Source organism: Tamandua tetradactyla, chromosome 14 (assembly GCF_023851605.1).
Source record: "Tamandua tetradactyla isolate mTamTet1 chromosome 14, mTamTet1.pri, whole genome shotgun sequence".
Classification (NCBI taxonomy): domain Eukaryota; kingdom Metazoa; phylum Chordata; class Mammalia; order Pilosa; family Myrmecophagidae; genus Tamandua; species Tamandua tetradactyla.
The window spans coordinates 78748936-78769705 of NC_135340.1; the positions used below are offsets into that span (position 1 = coordinate 78748936).

General features: G+C 40.6%; 1 protein-coding gene across 11 annotated transcripts in view; it reads left to right on the forward strand.

Annotated features, from left to right (window-relative positions):
* The window catches only part of TLN2 (talin 2), a 491250-nt gene that overhangs the window by 162703 nt on the left and 307777 nt on the right, over nt 1–20770 (forward strand). For 2 of the 11 annotated variants that reach the window (XM_077128102.1, XM_077128099.1), the window contains exon 1: nt 10561–11074. The exons of the other annotated variants lie outside the window; for them this stretch is intronic. The gene's annotated coding sequence lies outside the window, so the exon portion shown is untranslated. Of the gene's footprint in view, nt 1–10560; nt 11075–20770 lie in introns of those variants that run through there. 11 annotated transcript variants of the gene reach the window in all.

Genomic DNA, 20770 nt, shown 5'->3' on the forward strand with positions numbered 1-20770 from the left:
TTTATTTCACATCCCTCATCTAAGCCTTACAGATGTACCCCTGGAGTACCTTAATGGGACTTGTGATTAAAGTTGGAAGGGTATCCAAAGGGTTGGAGATGGTTAGAGCCTATTATGTGGTGTTTGCCTCTGTACATTCATGTCTTCCATTTTGGTGTCAAAGAACACATCAAAGAACAGGATAATTTTATACAAATGTTTGCAAGGTGTGGGCCTTTACTTTTTAGACCATACTGAGTTAAGTCTGCATCTTCATTGGAAATCTGTGGATGAGAAAGCAGCCCATTGCATTTCTGATTCTTATCCAGCTGTTACTGCCAGTCTGCTTGTGAAATTTGACAGGCTCCTGGCCAGCTGTGTGATGCTGAAATTCCTTTCTGCCCTCTGTATTGCCATATGAATTAAAAAGTTACGAATGGCAGTGATCAGGAGGTCTAAATCACATTTTGAATGTGCCTAAAAGGATTTACTGGTCTTTTGCTAATCACAAGACATTGTGCAGGGGTGTCATCAGGTTTGCACAAGTATGGAGAGATTTGCATTCCAGCTTGAGACTATACTTGTGAAAGCATAATTAAAAAAAAACTACAGTAGGATATTGATAACTATTAGAGATAATATATTCTATGTTGGAGCTCAGATGAGACAAGAAAAGTGTGGTCTTGAATATTGTCACTCAGGGATTAGGACCAAGCCTGAATCTAGAAGACCAACAGGAATTGAATATGAGCGAGAGAGCAAGTGAAGAGCATTTAAGGCCTGGGAGTAACATACGCAAGTGTGGAGTTAGGATGGGTGAGGTGTGTTGGTGGGGAATGGTGTACAGTCTCTTGGAATAGTGGGTTTATATGTCCTAAGGGAGTAGCAAAAGGTCAGAGTCAGAGTTAGATGTGGACATGTGTCATGAAACTTTGGATAATAGAAAACCGAAATTGGCTGAAACAGTAAAGGCAATGTATTAGCTCAGGTTGCAGACATGATTCTCTAGGGTCTCCCTTTCTTTCCCTAGTTTTGTGTTCCCAAGATGATTACCAGCAGCAACCAAGGCTACATGCTCCCTTGTTCACGTTCTTGGCCATCACACAGAAGACCTGGATTTTGTTCAGACTGGAGCAGTCTTAGCCATCATTCAGCCAGAGTAATGCCAGGTGCTTACACCTGAATTTCTGCTCATCCCAGAACTAGTCACAGTGGGGATGATGTTATGCTGATTGGTTTATGCCAGTAAGAGTATACCTTTGGATCTCAGTTTGGAGCCAGTACCACCCAAGTCCTGTGGCTGCAGCGTAGTGATTTTCCAAAGGAAAATCTAGAAAGAGAAAGAAATAGAAGGAAAGAGAGGCTAGGTTAACACTAAAAAATGTCACTCCAAGATAAAATTATGGGAAGCTTTGAATTCTAGTGTAAATGATCTTGAGTGATTCTAGACTTTATCTTAAAGGCAGATCCACTTGAGATTATTGTAGTGTTTATTTTGGTTCTTTATGATAAAAATGTTTAATAGTCTGTCATTGACCTTAATCACAATCTGCTTATGCCCAGAAAAGTTCTTGGGTGCTTCAAGTTTTCCTTTTCATCCTTATCATCTGTTTTAGCTCTTTCTGAGGACCACACATGCTCAACCAATTAGCTGACTTTATTGAGACCTTACATTCCCAAACATGAGTGGCTGTGGAGGACTGCCTCTCCTTTTCCCTGGGGGGTTCCCTGAAAGCCATACCCCCATTTACTTAAGATTCTACTGTTAGAGCTTATACCTTGATACTTCCGTTTGTCCACATTAATATTAGCACAATTTATGTAAGGTTACTGAAGTTCAGTAGTGCCATTCAAGAGCCAGTCCATTCATTCTTTCCTCAAACAGGACCTGTGTTGGCTGCTGAGGATGAACCTATAGTACATGATCTCTGCCCTTGAGATTCCAGTCTGGTTGGGGAAGCCAGCAGACCCACAATTCTGACTGTATATGTTAGATGGTGTATATCACTTAGAGAAAAGGCTTTTCTCGCAGCTGGCATGATGACATTTTCTAGTTGAGAGGATGCTTAAAACAGGCTTGGGGTGGGGCAGTGGGTAGGTGTTTAGAAAGGGAACCACTATAAATTAATCAAATAAAATGATGGCATTTTCAGGAGGCTCTGAGTGTTTTCTGTGGCTGAGCTGTGGTTCTCAAATAACGGGGAGATAGAAGAAAATGCAGTTTCCCAAGGCTCCCACCAGAGATTCCAATGAGAAGTTCTGGAATGTGGTTTGGGAATTACATCTTGATCACACACTCTCTAGGTGGTCTTTACAATGGTGGTCCAAAGACTACTCTGGCGTGGAGTTTAGGGTTGGATGTGGGGCCGAGAGAGTTGAGGAAAGAGCCTTGTAAATGTTGGTCTGGGCCAGGGAAAGATCAGGAGTTTGGAGGGAGTGGCCAGAGAAGCTGATGAAGGATGGAGTAGAGTTTCCAGCTCTGAGTGCTCAAAAGAACACTGTAGGAAGTTGGAGGCATCTGGCTGCAGAGCATATAGTCTCCAGCAGAGCACACATAGAATAAGAAATAACATGAGCTGTATTTTTGAATAATAGAGCTAAAACATTTTTCCAGAATAAAAGATTCTTATAATAATCACTTGGCTCTCAACACATGCAGCCGAGAATTCAGGTTCAAACTCCAAGTGCAGTTCTTAGTCTACTAGTTTGCTTCCCAGTTGGGAATTATTTATCCTTGTTATGCTAGCATGATGATTTTGGAATGTACTTGAGTAACCTTGGATACCATGCTACAAACGGCTTGATTCATTATTTAAGAATATGATCGATTCCAAACTAAGTGAATGTGCAATACTGAATCCACATTGGGGAAGGGGCAATGAAGGGGATGTACAGCTTTTATAGTTAAAGATATTTGGGGGGAAACTTAAATTGAGGTTCTTTTTACAGACTTGGCCAAGACACTTTGATTTTTCTCCCTCATACAGTTCTTGACTTATTCTGCAAGCTGCTTGGAATGAGTTGTGTTTTATATTTATCTCATGGACATTTTACTATAGATTATATTTCTTATTTCCTGTGCAATGACAGTTTTTACGCATCTGTTATTAAAGTAGGTCCTAGATTTCACACTGGCTCTATGCCTAATTTTTACATTTTTGTTGGAATTATTCCATTTACCATTGCAGGGGTCAGTGGAAATGACTGAGGTACATAGAGTCAGAGTCATATTTTTTAATATAGCATATAACTGTTTTGTATCTTCAGTTTTATTTAATAAAAATTCATTAGTTACATTTGAAGATAAAAGGCTGCCAAGCAATGAAGTATATGAGCCTTTTCCTCATTGACATTTAGTTAGTTATTGTTTAAGACAGTGAAGTGTGGATTGATTGTAGGTGCAGGAACATTCAATTAAAAAAAAAGACAGCTGGCCAGTTAGCACAGGTTTTCTCAATCCAACTAATGACATTTTGGGCCAGGTGCTTCTTGTTGTTAGTTGGGTGGATGCTTTGCAGCGTACCTTGGCCTCTGTCCACTAGAAACCAGTACCCATCCTGTACCTACCTCCACCACCTTCCTGACTTGACCATCAAAAAATGCCTCTAGAAATTGCCAAATGTTAATTGAGGGGAAAGTCACCACTGGTTGAGAACCACTGAGTTAGCTAGCCATGGACCTTTTCTGGGTTATATTTTTTACTCTGCTGTTAATTTATCTATTGAGAATTTTAGTTCTTCTTTTAAAAGTAAATACATGCGGGGCGGGCCATTGTGGTTCAGCAGGCAGAGTTCTCACCTCCCATGCGGGAGACCCGGGTTTGATTCCCACTGCCTAGCCATGCAAAAAAAAAAAAAAAAGTAAATACATACTAGTGTTTTCTAACCTGCACTTAAAAAGCCTATATTTTAATGCTCTAATGTGCTATATATATATTAAACAAGATTGTTTTTCTTTACAAAATAATATAGCTACATCATGGAAAACTTATAAAATAATTGCTGGGTCAAGGAGTATAAATATTCTAAAAGCTCTCTTACAAACATCGTGTAAATATGGTTGCATCAATTTATAGTGCCATGAGTACTTTGTAACAGTGCTAGTTTCAGTGCATCTTTGCCAGAATTATGTTGCATTTTTCGTCTTATATATAGATTAATGGCAATATTGATACTCATGTATTAAAAAAATTCAAATGAAAGAAATGTCTAAAATACAGCTTTCCATACCTTTTCCCATTTTTTCTTCATGAGTACTAACAATTGGGTATGAGTCATTCAAACCTTTTAGAAAATCCACGTGTAGATAAGCCTTTACACCCATATTTTGTTAAAGTATTAATTTAATATGGAAGGAAATGGATTTTTACTATGAAGTACCCTTTGTGTTACGCTTTATGTTACCTCATAATTTAGGTAGAAAAAAGCTTCCTTATTATTTATGAAGTATGTTTTTAAAAATACTTACATTGTCAAGAGAATTTACATGAGGAATGTCTGTTTAATAGCTGTTGTTTAACTTTTGTGCTAACCCATTAGCTTGTGATAAGTATCTTTTAATCTGTATCTTTTTGCCACAGAAGCTAAGGCTACAGGATTTAGCACCACAAATTCCATCTCTTAATTTTATTCTCTTTTACTAGATTTGACAGGATTTCAAAAAATTCAGTTTTTTGACAGAAAAGTGGGTGATCAGTGGATGCAGTTAGTTAAATGTTGTCCAGGAGGAGTCTGGATACAGCATATGTTTGGGGAATGATTACAGTGTGTGGGGTGTAGGCTAATGAGGCAGTGTTTCTTTAACCCTCTCTGGAACCCCATGGGCTAGAGAAAGGAGGATGTTAGGGGTGGTTGGCACTCACTCTGGCACTTACTCGCATGCTTCAGACATCACGGGACTACTTGGAGTATGACTAGAATTCCTGTAGATGAGATGGATTCCCTTGGTCTGTTGTAAGGAAGTGAGACCATCTTGTACCAGCTTTTGCTACTAGATATAGAATTTTGATTGAATATTAAGCTCTACTTATATCAAAAAGCTATGTTTCAATTTGAGAAAGCTTAGATATGGACAATAAAAATGCTATTGGGAAAGAAAGACTAAAACTTAGCTTGATGGAAAAACCTAGAAGAAATGCAGACCTTTGAAATAAGTGGTATAAATTTTTTCTAGAATGGTGGGACAGAAATTTTAAAAGTTTAGGTTTAACTTTCCCATCTAGCAAAAGTAGACCAAGAAGAACTATTTTTTTGGAAAAAGCAGGAAAGACTGGGTTCATGCCACTTGCTGAGCTAAGGGAATGATGAGTCACCCAACAGCCAGATGTTAGTTTTTTCACTTGACAACCAGATAGTCCTAGAAGAATTTTAAGGACTCTAAGATTCTGTTTCCCAATAAGGGAGTACCACTTACATGATAACTTTGTGCTTTGATCCCAAATTCAGCACTCTAGGGAGATTCCAGTAGATTTCATTTTATGTGAGGAGAAAACTTAAGGGTTTGGCAGAGATGTTGAGTTCTAAAAATCTTTTACCCTGTAGTTGCTCTCAAAAATCACAGAATATTTTAAGTTTGTAAATTCTGATTTAAGAAGGCGAAAATAAAACACAAAAAAAACAAAATACCCTTCCATGAGGGTAAGGATTACGTGATCTTTCCTATTAGATTTCTAGTTGTACTCTTGGGATGATTTTTATTTATTTATTTACTATTACTAGTACAGGCATTCAGATAATCATCAAAAACCTGGAGGCACACCCTTTGAAGTACATAGTTTCTCTTCCAAAACATCTATGGGAGAGGCCCTAAGAGGAACACTTAAATGAAATATTTCAGATAGTTTTTCACCTTCCTTTCTTATTTTTATTCCTGAGAAATTGCAGGCAACCTTTTTTTACTCAACTAATTTTTAATTTGTGAATATTTCTGAAAGGACTTTAAAGCTTTCTTTGATAAAGTTTTTTTATATGTATTTTATAATATTTAAATTCTTTGTTCATGTTATGAAAGATTTCAACATTAAAGGAAGCATTAGAATAAAAGGTAATAGATCAAGTTTATCCTGTCCCCGTCCCCCCAAAAAAAATCCTTTGCAAATAATGTATCTTTGTTGTTTGTATTGAGCTTTGCTTATGCAATATATGTAAGGTTTTAACTATTGTGTTGCCTTGTCTGTGAGCTTTTCATTATGTCTTCTGGGTTGTGAATTTAAATTGTATTCTTCATATTTTTACTGGCAATTTTAGAATTTTTTTTTACATTTTTTGTCTTGTCCACCAAGAACTTGCTTTTATGTATAATAGAGGTAAAGTTGTAACGTAATTTTTGTTCATATGGATGTCTACTTTTCCTGATATAATGTTATATCAAATAGTTTACTTTCTCCACACCAATTGTCGATGATAGCTTTATTGAATTCTAAATATGTGGTTCTGTGCTCTCTGTCTTGTTCTCATCTATTTATCTATTTCTGTGATATTACAGTTTTAATTACTGTAGTTTTATCACCATAAAATTTCCTTAATTTTTCTTTTTCAAAAACATATTTTAGACATTCTGAAACTTTTTCTTTTTCAGCTCAACTTTAGGATCAACTCTATAAGTTTTACAGATTATCTTGTTGAGATGTTTGGATTATACTGAATTTATAAAATAATTGAGGGTGAATTACTAACTTAAAATATTGCACCTTCCCTTCTGGGAAATGGTAGTGCTCTTCTTTATTTGCATCTTCTTTTATATCTTTCAGTAAAATTTAAAATGATACTGGATTGACATATGGGGAGATTTCTTTCTTTTTTTTTTTTTCTTTTCTCTTTTCCCTTCATTTTATCCCTGGCTTTCTTTTCCATATTATGGTGGAAAAAAATTTTTTTAATGATATTTTCTAAGTGGTTATTATATTTGGCCACTACAGTCAGCTAGATTTTAGGCAGAACATCATTTCATTTGCACGTAAAGTTTTAGTGACCCCTTAATATTTTTATATTATTTAGTTTTTATGTTTGCATTGATTAGAAGGTTAAGTAAAAGGTTTAATTGTAATAGCAGGTATCCTTGTCATGTTTCTGGTTTTAATGAAACATAATATAGGATTTGTTTGCTCATTCTCATAAATTTTTGTGTTACCTTTCCTTATAAGAAAGTACTTCTTGGTTATCAACAAGCCACAGAATGGATTTGGACCCTGACCCCACACCATAATAAAAAACTAATTCAAAATAGATCAAAAACCAAATTTAAGAGTTAAAATTCTAAAACTCTTAGAAGGAAACAGAGGTGTATATAAATCTTCAGGATCTTGGATTAGGCAGTGCTTTCTTAGACACAGACACAAACAACAAAAGGAAAAAAAATAGATAAACTGGCCTTCATTGTACGTCAAAGGACACATTTAAGAAAATGAAAACCACAAAATAGGAGATATTTGCAGATTGTACGCCTAATAAAGGTTTAATATCTAGAATATATAAAGAACTCTTACAACTGAAAAATTTCAAAAAGAAGCCCAAATAAAAAGTGTGGGTAAAGGACTTGAATAGATGTTTCTCCAAAGAAGATATACAAATGGCCAACAACCGTATGAAAAGATGTACAGTATCATTAGTCATTAGGGAGATCCAGATCAAAACCATGGTGAGATATCAGTTTATACCCACTGGGATGGCTTTAATAGCAAAACAAAACAGAAAATAAAAGGTGTGCGTGAGGATATAGAGAAATTGGAACCCTCATACATTGCTGAGGGGAATGTAAACTGGTATAACCCTTATGGAAAAAATTTGGTAGTTCCTCAGAAAGTTAAATATAGAATTCCTATTGACCCAGCAATTCCACTCCTGAGTATACATCCAAAATAATTGTAATGGGTGTTCAACCAAAAACAGTGCATTGCAGCACTTTTGACAATTGCCAGAAGGTAAAGACACTGCAAATGTCCATCAACTGATGAATGGATAAACAAACGTGGTATATCCATATGATGGAACATGATTTGATACTAAAAAGGAATTAAGTTCTGATACATTCTGTAGTGTGGAGGAACCTTCAGATCATTATGCCAATGAAAGAGGCTAGACACAAATGTCAAATGTTGTATGATTCCATTTATATAAATGTCCAGCATGGGCAGAACCGTAGAAACAGAATGTAGATTAGTGGTTGCCAGTAGTAACAGGAACCAAGGAATTAGCATTATTGCTAACAGGTATGGGGTTTCTTTTGGGGGGTCATGGAAATGTTCTAGAATTAGTGATGATAGTTGTACAACATTGTGAATTAGTAAAAACTACTGAATTGTACTTGTTAAAATGATAAATTTTGTATTATGTGAATTTTTTAAAATTTTAAAATACTTGTTGGTAGATAGAGCTCAAATTATAACTATAACGGTGATGGGGTGGGGGGTGTTTGTCATTGATTGTTTCCCAAAGGATCTTGCAATGATGTGAAATATGCCAAAAAATAAAAAGTGTCATAATTCATTAAGATTTTCATACTCTTCTCCACTAAGGAATATGTGAAAGGATCTGAGGATTTATCCTAGATCCTAGAAATCCTAGAAACACACTTTGGGGCAAGGTTGACTTACATGAACCTAACTGCTTTTTCTGAGTTTTCTGAAGGAGGGCGTAGGTGGAACAGAGGGGACTAGCCAGTGCCAGGCCCTGTGTTGTGAGGCAGCTGAGAGGGCTTGGACCATAAGTTGTGGGTCTCCAATTTCCAGCTCCCTAGTTGAGCCAGAGCAGCTCTGCTTTTATGTGGCTTATTGGGCTTCTCAATAAAATTACATTTGAAGAAAAGACTGCTGTTAAAAAATTGCAACTCCTCGTATAATTCATTTTACTAATTAAAATTATGTATAATTGTGTAGTAATTTTGATCTTGTCTGTGTAACTGTGGGCATTCCAGCTCAGTTGCTATTCTCAAGGAAAATTTAGAAATCATTTCTTTGTGCATCTTCTGTAGACCTTGGAGCATTTAGCATGCACAGGTATGTGACTGGGTCAATTGTGTCATATTTCCTCTGATAAATGGTGAGCTTCTTAAGGATATACTTGCTTCATATTTATTTTGTTTACCACCCCCACCCTTGCCCCTGAACACCTAACCCCCAAGTTTAGTATGTAGTTCCTGATTCCCCGTGAATGAACTTCCCCTCTCCATGTGCTAATGATGCCAAGACGGCAGCAAGCCAGAAGTTCAGAGGCCGGAGTTCTTCCAAAGCCTAGCTTCCCGTTTGTCTTTCAGCTTGCAGGCGAATTATTAAGAGAACTCCCAATAGCCTCGTCTGGTAATTGCTCTTACTAGGATCACCAAAAATGAGGATGGAGAGCTTGCCAGCAGAACCTCTCCCAGTTCTGCGTAGGCTGCAGTCTAAGTAACTGAGTCCAGAGGGTATGGCCTGAGCCTGCAGGAATTGTGGTAATTTGGCTTGTGTCACAGTGGCATTATCGATGGCCTCCTCGGTGTTCTGCTTCACCCTTCCCGCTCCTGCTCCATCAGGACCAGATTCCGGTGCTCTCTCCTGTAAGGAGAGGAGCCTCTGGCAAACCCTGCCCACAGTAACCTGTGCTCTCATTCTATGGCCACACTCTGTGTGGGCTATACCATCAACATTTTATTGCAATGCTGCTGCCGTATTCTGCAATTGTCAAGTTAGGGGTTTTTGTCTTCCTTATTAGCTCTCAGATAGGACTGTTTCCACAGCTGCTAACTCATACTGGGCACGTAATTTAGTCAAAGAAACCTATCTCAGCAGTTTGGCGACCAGGGAAGGTCTTTTGTGTCTTTAGAGATATCCCAGGACAAGAAACAAAGGGTCTTCAGGGTTGATGGAAACTGGACTGAGGGACCCAAGATGCTCTCCTGGGCTCCCTGATCGATTTGGGGGTGTGCTTTATCCTTTTGTATGCAGATGAGCTTGCGCAGTCGCAAGGTCTTTGTGAAATTCCTAACATTCCAACTTTCCAGCTAGAGTTCCACCAAATAGATTTACTGAGGAGAATCCCAGTAGCCAAGAAAAAGAGCTCATTTGCTTGTCAAGTCACACAACATTAGGTTCCTGCCCAGGCCACAGGCAGACTGGCTATCCAGGTAGGTTTAGTGGCGTGGGGAGGTGCGGCAGGTTCCACAACATCCCAGAACATGCTTTTTAACATTGCTCAAGTATTTGCTAAATGATAATTAAATGTGCGCCACCTTTTTCCCAATTCTAATACTTTATGCTTTGAAATGAAATTTATCTACAATCACCTGTCCTTGGTTTTAAGAATTATCCATTTTTCAGAAGTTAAATCTTTTGGATGATGACACCTGCCCTGTTCCCTGGCCCTTATTTGGGGTTGGATCCCAGCTGACTTGCATAATTAACATTAGGCAGATAGAATCAGCACTCTGCACCACCATTCCTACAAACAGGCAGAGAGGGAGGGGCAGCCCCATCCAGAAGGGAGGCCTGCTCCCTGCCTTCCCACTAGCTGATCCTGGGGAGCTGCCCCACAGGGAGTCAAAGCTAGGGGGTGGTGAGGGAGTGCCAGCCTGGAGAAATACTCCTGAGCTTGAATGGCTCTTTCCAGTTGAAAGGAATTGCCTTTCCATTCGTACAAAATATCCCTCCTTTCCTTCTTTCTCTCCTGAGTAGGAAATGGGATAGCAAAAGGAAAAATGAGAGAGAAGGAGGAAAGAAACTAGCTTCATTCCTGGAAGTCAGATTTCTGACAGTGCTGTACCTTGCAGCTTCACCAGATGCATGCGTTATTTTTGAGTGGCAGGAATAATAGGGTTTACACCTAATCAAGGAAAAGAATTCCACACAAAAGCTTGGGTGGGGTTTCCTGGGCAGGAGTGTGATATTGTAATAAATGGGAAACAGAGTTCTGCAGTCCAATCTCTGGTCTGATTACACAAATTACAGCAGGGGCCCTGTTTTCAAAGGAATGTAGCACACCCCACTGAGGCCCCTCCTCCGTGGGCGTGGCAGCTTTTCCTCAAGCCTTTCCTTTCACTGTTAATGCCTTCACCAGAGGAGCTAAGGGCCTATGCTGACTAATTACCATGCCTTCATTAAGGTCTCTGCCAGGGGACCATTTTACAGGTGAGTTTATCTTATGTTAAAAGTCCTTTAGGGACTCCTGTGGCTAAATTCTCCCCCCTTTCCCTGTGTTAGTGAAAGTGCAGGCAGGGTTTTGACACTCCTGTATCAACTGGGAACATTTCTGAGCACTAAGGAGCCACTCACTTTACATGGTTTGGGGTGGGAGACTTTACATGGGGAGGGGGTGGGGAGCAAAAAGTCCAGATGAAAATTCTCTTTTCCTGGGCGGTGGATGTCATTCTGGGTGACCACACCTGGTGTCCTGCTGCTGTCCTCAGTCGTCACCACTTGGGCCTTTTTCCCTTCCATCCCTCACCCGCTGGCCTCAGATTTTCTGGGTCAGGTGAGGTTTTCCTGATGTGCCGGGCTCCTGCCTCCTCTGGAGCTCTGTACTTTCTGCTCCCTCTTGCTGTGCCCTTCTGCTTTGCCTCCCCTTTGCTGTCCTCAACCATCAGAATTAAACATTCTCTCCTTTGAGAACACTTCCCCTTACTAGTCCTTGCTTTGCCCTCCAGTTTCTATAAGATGGCCCCAAAACACCGTGTGTTCACCTGTTTTAACTCAGCACTCAGTGTTAAATGATGGCTTTATGTTTTTCTCTCCCTTTAGAATGGCAGGCTCCTTGAGGTCAAGGACTGTGTCTTACTCATCTTCAAATTGCCGATATCTGGCACATAATAGATATGTCTGAATGTTTTGGGGGGCATTGTTTCTTCTCTTAAATTATATATGTATATATAATATATATAATGCTACAATGCTATATAATGCTATATATATAGAATGCTAGAGCCAGTTTGTCCCCACTTTTCAGATAAGTTTTTCTGTCAGAGCCCAGTCTATTTAGGATATTAAAAATTTTTAAGACATTTTAGTTTGGTCTTGTCTGTGTTTCTTGCTGTCATTTGTTTAACTTCAAAATGCTATGAGTTCCCTAATTATGCTGCAAGGAGTCACTGAGACACTTACTGACACCTGGCATCTGTGGGTCGTGGTCTTTACTTTTCAGTTGGGATTTGCTTATGGTTATAGCAGAACGGTGAGGATAAATGAAATAATCCAGGTGGTGGTGGTTCCTGCCCCCACCTACCTCTCTGACAGTGCCTCCCTCTGCTCTCTCCTGGTCCTGCCCCTTCTGGCTTTCCTGAATACTTTCTTCTTTTAAAACACTTCTGAACACTGCCCTTTTTTGCATATGCTGGACCTCAGGTCCATATTGCCCTTTTCCCTGTCTTGTGTTCGGGATGGTAGCCTTCTGGCATCAGCTGGATCTTGCCTTCTGTGGGAAACCTGTGATTTCTTCAGGTTCCTGACCCGTGTCCGCCCCCCCAGGACACTTTGCATGAAATCCTCTGGTGTGCATCACATTTCACTCTGGTCATTTGTTGTGAGTCTCTCCTCTACTGGATGTGGACTTTATGACTGAGGCTTGTAGCTGCTAGCCCTGGGCAGGTATGCAGATATGCTCATTGATTCAATAGTCCTGAAGGGGCATTTTAACTTTTTTTAATAACAGCAATTGCATATTTTACATATCCTCATGTTGTCAGAGATAGAGGCTGTAAGCAGTACAAGTCCTATTTTATGGATGAGGAAATAGAGATTCACAGACTTTGAAATCTTAAGCCACATGGCTTGTGTGAGACCGGTCAGAATCCTTGTCTCCTGGGCTTTTCTCCACATGAGACTTTTCCTGCAGGCTGATTGAAAAAAAAAAAAATCGGTCCCACTCTGGGCAGGATCTGTCTGGCAGCTGAGATTTTCTTGTGGGGAGGAAGAGGCTAGACCTCCAGGTTACAGGAAGCCCTTTCAGAATCGTCACTGTCGTAGTCTCTGGGTTTTTGTCTGTTGGTGGTCAAACTGGGAAGATTTTAGAGGTGGAAGAGAAAGGAGAGATACTGTTCTTAGACCATTATAGAAAGCTGTGCTAAGGTTAGCCCCTCCTAGTACCCCTTGGACATTCTCTTACAAATGACACTTGTGTTGTTTTTCCTGAAAACACTACTTTTTCCATGTTATGCGTGATACTGCATTTTCCCAATTGACATATATGAACCCGGAAATGCTTTTAAAATGTCCCATTGTCTCCTGTGAAATTAGCCCTGAGAGGGAGAAGTGCATGTAAGGGTTGCTAATTTGTACTTGTCTACTTTAGCTTAGAGATTCACAGGCAGCAATCACAGACAAACTGTTAATAAGTGTTAAACACCACTGGGTGTACGTGCTGGGTGATGTCTCAGCTAACACTCAGGGGACAAAAATTGTTCCCTTGAAGTGGCCTCCCCTGATTGCCACATGGGAATGAGGTTTCTAGATACCATTTGAGAAGCATTTATAGTATGCTTTTGTTACAGTAAAATTTCAGTAGTTTGCAGCAATGGAGAATTACCTAACAAGAATTATAGGCGAGATTTGAAAACGTGACTTTATTTAGAAACTATAAATAGGAAATTACAATAGTTTGACAGCTGATTTGTCTGAGAGCTTTTTTGAAATATGATCTGTGACCCAAATTTTAAGACTTTACTGCCTAGGAGAGGTCTTTGGGGATCTATGTTAATGGATATTTAGGAACAGCAGTTAACATACCACTTCATAACTTAGTGCTTCTGGATTGCTTAAGAGGTACTCTCTGACAACATTTGGCCCCTTCAATACCTTACGTAGCCATGTGTTAATTTGAATGAACTGGAAACTATTTGACTACCCTTGTTTTCCTAGGCAGACCTTTTTTTAAACTTTCAACCCTGTAGGTCTAGGATTGTCTCATACTATGAATTAGTGTAGTCCAAATTAATGACATCTCTTATGTCTCAAGCCAATAGGCATTTGAGTGTCTGCTGTGTGCAGTAGTGTTTGCCAGCTTTCAGAGAGTAGTAAGGGGTCTTTCCTGCCCTCAAGAAGTTTAAGTCCACTGTGGAGGATAGCTGTTCAGACTGGCCTGTGGCCCCAGCATCTTCAAGGCCCAGTTCTGCTGTTTACTAGCTGGGGGTGTGTATGCTTTACCTTACTTCTTTAAGCCTCAGTTTCTCCATCTGTAAAATGGGGATGATGATGATACCTACCTCAGAAGGTTATCTGAGGAGCTAGCAAGGTAATACTGTTAAGTAATGTAGACAGAGGTGTTTGTGGTCTCTCTGCTCTGGCTTCTTCTAATGTGGGGAAGAAATAATTAAAATATTTTAATTAGGCTCTATTAAACTTAGTCTGAGTAGTGTTCTGTTAGAACACGAGTGTGAAATTTTCACACTCCTGGCTGGGGGGTTGGTGATGGTAGGGGTTTGTGACCTAGGAAATTGTTACAGAAGAGGCTGTTTTATCTCAAAGCGGATAAAAACCCTTGCCCTCTTGGAGTCTACATTTCAGTCGCGGAGAGACAAAGGGAAGCCCATGCCAGTGTGCATAAAAGCACTGAGGCAAAGAGTGCAAGGTAGATTCTAGAAATATGAATTAAATGTGACCGGCGTGTAGGGCGTGTGGGTGCAGGGAAAGGATGTGATGAGGTTGAAGGGGAAGGTAAGTACGCCCTCGTGACGGGCCCTGTATGTCATTCTAAAAAAGTTCTGGTAGCAATGGGTAGCCATGGGAGACTTGGTGTTTTATTTTGTAATATGAAGTTCATTTTTCCTCCACTATAATTGTAATGCCTGTTCATTACAGACAATGTATCAAAAATGAAAACGTAAAACGGGGAGATGAACACTCCTCATATCCTCACCACTCTGGGAAAAAAATCTGTATTTTGACAAACTTCTTTTCAGATCTGTTTACCCGTGTGGTCGGTTAATTGGTTTACCTCTCGAGTTGACAGAGTTGTGATCAGACTCTAAGTGCAATTTTGCTTTCCATTTTCTTTGTACTTATGATAGGGTAAGCATTTTCTCAGGTTCTTATAAACAATGTTTTTCTGACTATGTGATATCCGTCTGCTGAGAGTATATAACCTGTTTACCTTAGTCATTCTCTGCTTTTGTGGTTTCCAGGTCCTCATCAGCATAAATAAGGTATGTTTCACATCTTTATATATGGAAGTGTGGGTCAGAGGAGGGACCTAAAGAGATGTCAACCCACTCTAAAACAGGTGTCACAGTGGCCAGCAAAAGTACACTTCACACAGGCTCGGGTGGAAATTCGTTTTGCTCACTAGAGGAGACAGTTCAAGATCTGCTTCACTAGTGGCCATTGGTTCCCTGTAGCCAGTGGGTCTCAGTCTGTGGCCCCAGCAGGGAGGATAAGCGCTCCTCTCTTGTGTTTGTGTGCTACTGCTGTGGGGGACCCTGTTCTCTCCCCTCCAGGACAGATAAACCAAGGGGATTTGAGCAGGCCACAGAATCCAGTTGTCTCCAGTGAATGTTGACATATGCTTGGGACAATAGGGAAAGGAATGCACTGTAGACCCCTTATCTAGTGGGTATTGTGTTTTATGCCCCCAAGCTGACACACCTGGTCTTGAGCACAGGATGTTTTTGTGGGTCCCAGGGAAAGGTGGCAGGCCAAGATAGGACTATCCCCTACTGCAGAAAGCATTTCTTCATTTAAGATTCTTTCCTGATGATAGATTTCCAAAATTGTGATCACTGGTTCAAGGGATTGGTCATTTTAAAGATGTTTGAAACTTGTCTAATTTCCTCAGAGATTGTACTGACTGAAAACGTTTATAAACCTGTAATCTGTGATAAAGGGAGCTGGGAACATGGAGGAGGGTAGATTTCAACAATAAGAGGTTGGACCGAATCTGAGCAGTTAGCAGATAACATCTCCCCTAAGGTGCTGGCATTTCTGAGAAAGAATGATGAGACCTCCCTTGAATGTGAGTTGAGTGGGTTTAAGGTGAATCAGTGAGCCCTGGCGGGAAAGCAAGAGCCATAGTTGGTTACTAGGAAAGGTGATGCATTTAGTTTAGGATTCTGCAATTCTCCCTTCTTCCCTTGCCCTCCCTCTGTAGCTCCTACAATGTAACCGTTTGCTTAAAGGTCAATATCCACAGAGTTGAGTTCTCTGAGCACACTCTCCAAGGCTTTAGCATTTTTATGTACCTAATTACTGTTTAAATCAAACTCAGGTAAAATGTGGGAGTGAAGGGAAAAAGAACGGTGTCTTGGTGACGGAATATGGTCCTAGCAGCAGAGGGGCTGCAGGGGCCCAGCTTGGTAGGGAGCACCTGGAGGGAAGAAGGCAGACTTCTGGGCCCCAGGTAAAGCAGGGTAGAGGTGCTGGGCTGAAGGCTGGGCTGCAGAGTCAGCTCTCTGGGTCACCCTTCCGGCTTCTCCAAGGACCCCACCCCCAGTGACCTGGTACAAACTGCCCAAGTTCTCTGTGCTCCAGTTCTCTCAGGAGGGAGTCCAACAGTGGCAGTCTCTTTTTAAATGTAACCCTATTTACTTTTTAAGTCTACATATATAGGAAGTAATTTAAAGAAAAGACAGGGAATGATGAAATAAAAACTCAGAATAAGTAGTGATTTTTTAAGTTGTTGAAAGCATAATGCCTGGCCTATTATGGGACATGCTCAGTAAATGTCAGCAGTGGCGTTGATGAGGCCAACGACTTTTGGAGGACCCACAGGGCATTGGAACTGCCCTTCTCACAGGCCATTTGGGATGGGTTTGTTTCTTCAGGTGGAAGCATGTTTCTCTCTTGGCCATGACCCAGAGGCTTTGTCCTTTGGAAAACATCCTTGGCCTAGACCTTCAGGGCTGGAGACATATCCCCTAGCTTCTCTCCTGAGCTGTTCTGTGGCATGGGAAGGAGCGCCTGAGGATGCTGAGGTTCTGCGGATGGACAGGTCAGGGTTAGGTGGTAGTTGTTTCCTAGGGCTGCCATAACAAATTCCACAAACTGGGTTGCTTGCAACAGCAGAAATTCGTTCTCTCTTAGTTCTGGAGTCCAGAAATCTGCAGTCAAGATGTGAGTGGGCTGTACTTGCTCCAAAAGCTCTAGAAGAGACTCTTTCCTTGCCTCTTGCAGTTTCTGTGGCTCCCAGCAATCCGTGGCTTGTGGCTGTATCACTCCAATCTCCACTCATTCTCCTTGATCACATTGCTTTCTCCTCTTCTCAGTGTTTTAAATCTCTCCCTGCATCCTCGTTACATGTGATTGCATTTAAGGCCCATCTTAATTATCCAAGATACACTCCCCATCTCAGAATCCTTACCTTAATTCTATCTGCAAAAGCCCTTTTTTCAAATAAGGTCACATTCACAAGTATCAGGGATCAGGATGTGGACATGTCTTTTGGGGGCCACCATTCAACCTTCTACAGGCTACCTGATAAGGTCTGGTGGTTGGTTGTGCACTCTCATGGGAGGACCACTCTCATGGGAGGATCACTCTCATGGGAGGAGCACTCTGAACCTGGCTTCCATTCTTCAAAGTTATGAACCCTCAGGACAAGAAAAGGCAACATGTCTATATCTGGCCTGACCTCCTGGCTGTAGCACCTCAGTTCCTTTTTAGGAGAAGCTAGGAGATTGAAAAAGTTCCTCCTGGGACAGAGGCATTAACCATGCATTTGGTGCCCTGAATTGCTAAGATATTAAGATTACTTCTAGGGATGTGGACTTGGTAACGCTTTTAGTCAGAAATCACTCTTTGCTTGCTATGTGAGCAGGTAAAGTTGGTGGAAGTAATTGCTATGGTAAAATATTTGTTGGAAAGGAGAAGGATGGAAGAAAAACAGAAGCTCTGTGGCAGGTGGGAGAAAGTGATGATCTAGAATGGGCACAGCTGAATTTCAGTTATCAGAGTTAATTATGTAAACACTCCACTTGTGTCTGTAAACAGTATAATTCAAATGAGAAGCTGTTACTGGTCATTGTGGAGATCAGGTGTGGGTCCTGTTTCAGGGTTCATAATAAGCTAAAGATATCATTCTCTTGTGGTTTTAAAACTGTAATTGATGGAGTAATAATTATGCCTGGATTTTGTTCTGCCTTCTTCAGGTCAAAACACTGTTAAATTCTTTGGTGGTTAAGTGTCTTTTCTTCCTGCTTCTCTACCTTCCCCTTTCCTTTGGTATTCCTTAAGAAACTATGCTTCTCTTTCCTCTTCTCAAACCTCTTCAGTGCTGTTGAGAATATAACAGGATTGGCTGTTGATAGGAACTGTGTTTCCCAAAGTGGTTTGAAAGTGGTTCCATCCACCAGCTTAGGTGATTTGTAGAGTTTGGCCTCCTTATTCCATGCTCCCCCTTCACCACCTGCAGCGGAAGGTGCCAAACTGTTTCTTGACTCAGTTCCAAGTGTGTCAACATCAAGTTAGTTTTCAGTTCACCAATAACAGAATAGCCTTAGGTAAACATGGCAGTTGGAAAAAAGCAAATATTTGTCTTGGCAGTTTTATTCTTTCAAGTGTCTGGCCCCTCTTACATAGTAGTGCACAGATCAGGAGCTACACCGGAGGGCATGGCATCTAATGCCACATCTGTTTACACAATATTTTGGTAGAAAAATATAAATGAAGGACCTTTTAAAAGACAGACGTATGGCACATGTGACAAATTTTAAGTTGGTGGATCTGTATATGAGGGTTATGTTGGTGTTGTCTGTATGAGTTTTGTATTATTTTTGCAACTGTCTTATATATCTGAAGTTATTTGAAAATAAAAGTTTTTTTTTTAAATAAAGGCAATATCATTTTCTGGGGTCTGAGTATTTTTTTTTCGCCCCCTCTGAAAAGTCTGAATATTCTCTTAGCCCGTAATTTTAATCATTTAAACCAGTGCTTCTCAGTTTCAGCAAAATTGACATTTTGGGCCAGATAATTCTTTGCTGTGCTAGACTGTCTTGTGCGCTGTGGGATGTTTAACAGCATCCCTGGCCTCTACTTACTGACTGCCAGCTGTGGCAACCAAAAATCTCTCCAAACGTGCCAGATGTCCCCTAGGGGCAAAGCTGCCTCACTGAGAACCATTGGCTTAAGCCAGTCCTTCTCAAAGTAGAAGTGTACCCTTGGCATGACCTTCTGAGTTTGATCCTGGGAGACTCTTTATGTGTCTCTGTGTAGGGAGTCGGGGTGATTGGGTCTCTTAGCTTTGACTTTGATTTCCTAAGAGTCACCTTCTGACCCAGCTGCACTTGTCCTCACATGATGAGGGCTCACAGATGATGGCAGCTGGTGAGGATCACATCTACAGTATTGGTTGTGACTTTTCAGAGCCGCTATTATCTATTTTCCTTTCTAGTTTATTGCTGTTCCTCTGGTGATTTTAAAATGGGGAATGCCGGTCACACACAGGGTGCTCGGCAGATGGCTTGACACTTGGCATCTTTGCATTGCTTCATTGCTTGGTTCCTCAGCCAGGCAGCAAAGCATGACAGGCGTCTGTTGCCCGTCACTCCTGTGAGTCAATCAAGCTCATCGCATGCCATCACAGGGGAAGGTGCAAACTTTGAAGTCAAGGTAACTCACTGTTTGGGCAGACGTAGTTCCTGTATCTTCTCAAGCGTGACTGCACTCAATATAGCCAGCCAGTCTTGCTTCTTTAGAAAACTTAAAAGATTCTTTCACCATGGAACTGTTGATCTGTCTTTAAAGCTTTGTCTATTTTTTTTTTAGTCTATTATTTTTAAAAACACATTTTCGGAGTTTTATGTTTGTTGTATTTATGTCACAAGTAGGTTAAAAACAAAGTACTTCCCCTTCAAGAGTTGCCTAGTATTTATTCATTCATTTTAAGCTTCTTTTTAATGGGAAAATTTCAAATAGAAGTAGAGTGAGTAGTGTTATAAGTTCCCATGTACCCATCAGCCAGCTTCAGTGATTACCAATGCATGGCCAATCTTTTCTCCTGTAGAAGCCCCCTTCTCTATTCCCTCAATTATTTTGAAGTCAGTTATCATCCTTACAACATTTCATCTATATGTATTTCACTATCTAACTCTAATAATTGGGGTGCTTTTTCTTAAATATAATCATCATCACATAAAAATAACTGAACCACTTTTATACTTAAAAATTCCTGCATATTCAATACCTATTGCATTTGGTTATGTCTCTTACATCTCTTTTATCTATAGTTTATGACCTTGTCATTTACTCAAAATGCTCCAGGGTAGTATGGGTCCTGGAAAGCAAAGCATCTTCATTCTCTTTGTGTTTAATGTATTAATCTGTGGATGTATGTCTTGTCTGTTAGCTGGCAAGAAGATGATAGATACCTGTTTCCTCGAATTCTGTAAGCTCTCTTCTTCCTTTCAGGTTCTGCAGCTTGATACAGGCGATGACTGATTTTTTTAGGGGTAATGGCTCACCTGGCAGGTGCTTGGAATTGCCTGACATCTCCTCCCCCCATACCTGCCTTTGGGTGAGCTGCTAGAAGCCTTGTTTTTTAATTTTACTATTATTTTTTAGATGAAGCATTAATTTACCCTCTGCCAAACTTTTATGTGCCAGCAGCTGTGGTTCCAGGCAGAGTCCCTGGAAGCATGTGAAAATGCGGCACCTAATGCTGCTCGTGTTCATCCATGACAAAACCGAGCCCAGAGCCCTCCTTCCAGTACCGCGATTCCCGGGTCCATGTGTAAGTCACTGCGAGAGGAGTGCGGAGGCCTGTGCGATTAACACTCAACAGAACGGGTGGACTGGTTTGTGAGAGTGCCTGAGGGCGAGTCAGATTCTTTGTCTCATCTCTCTGACAGTTCCCAGTAGGACTGGAGAAGGGAGATGTATTGAAGCAAGAATGGGGCATTAATCATG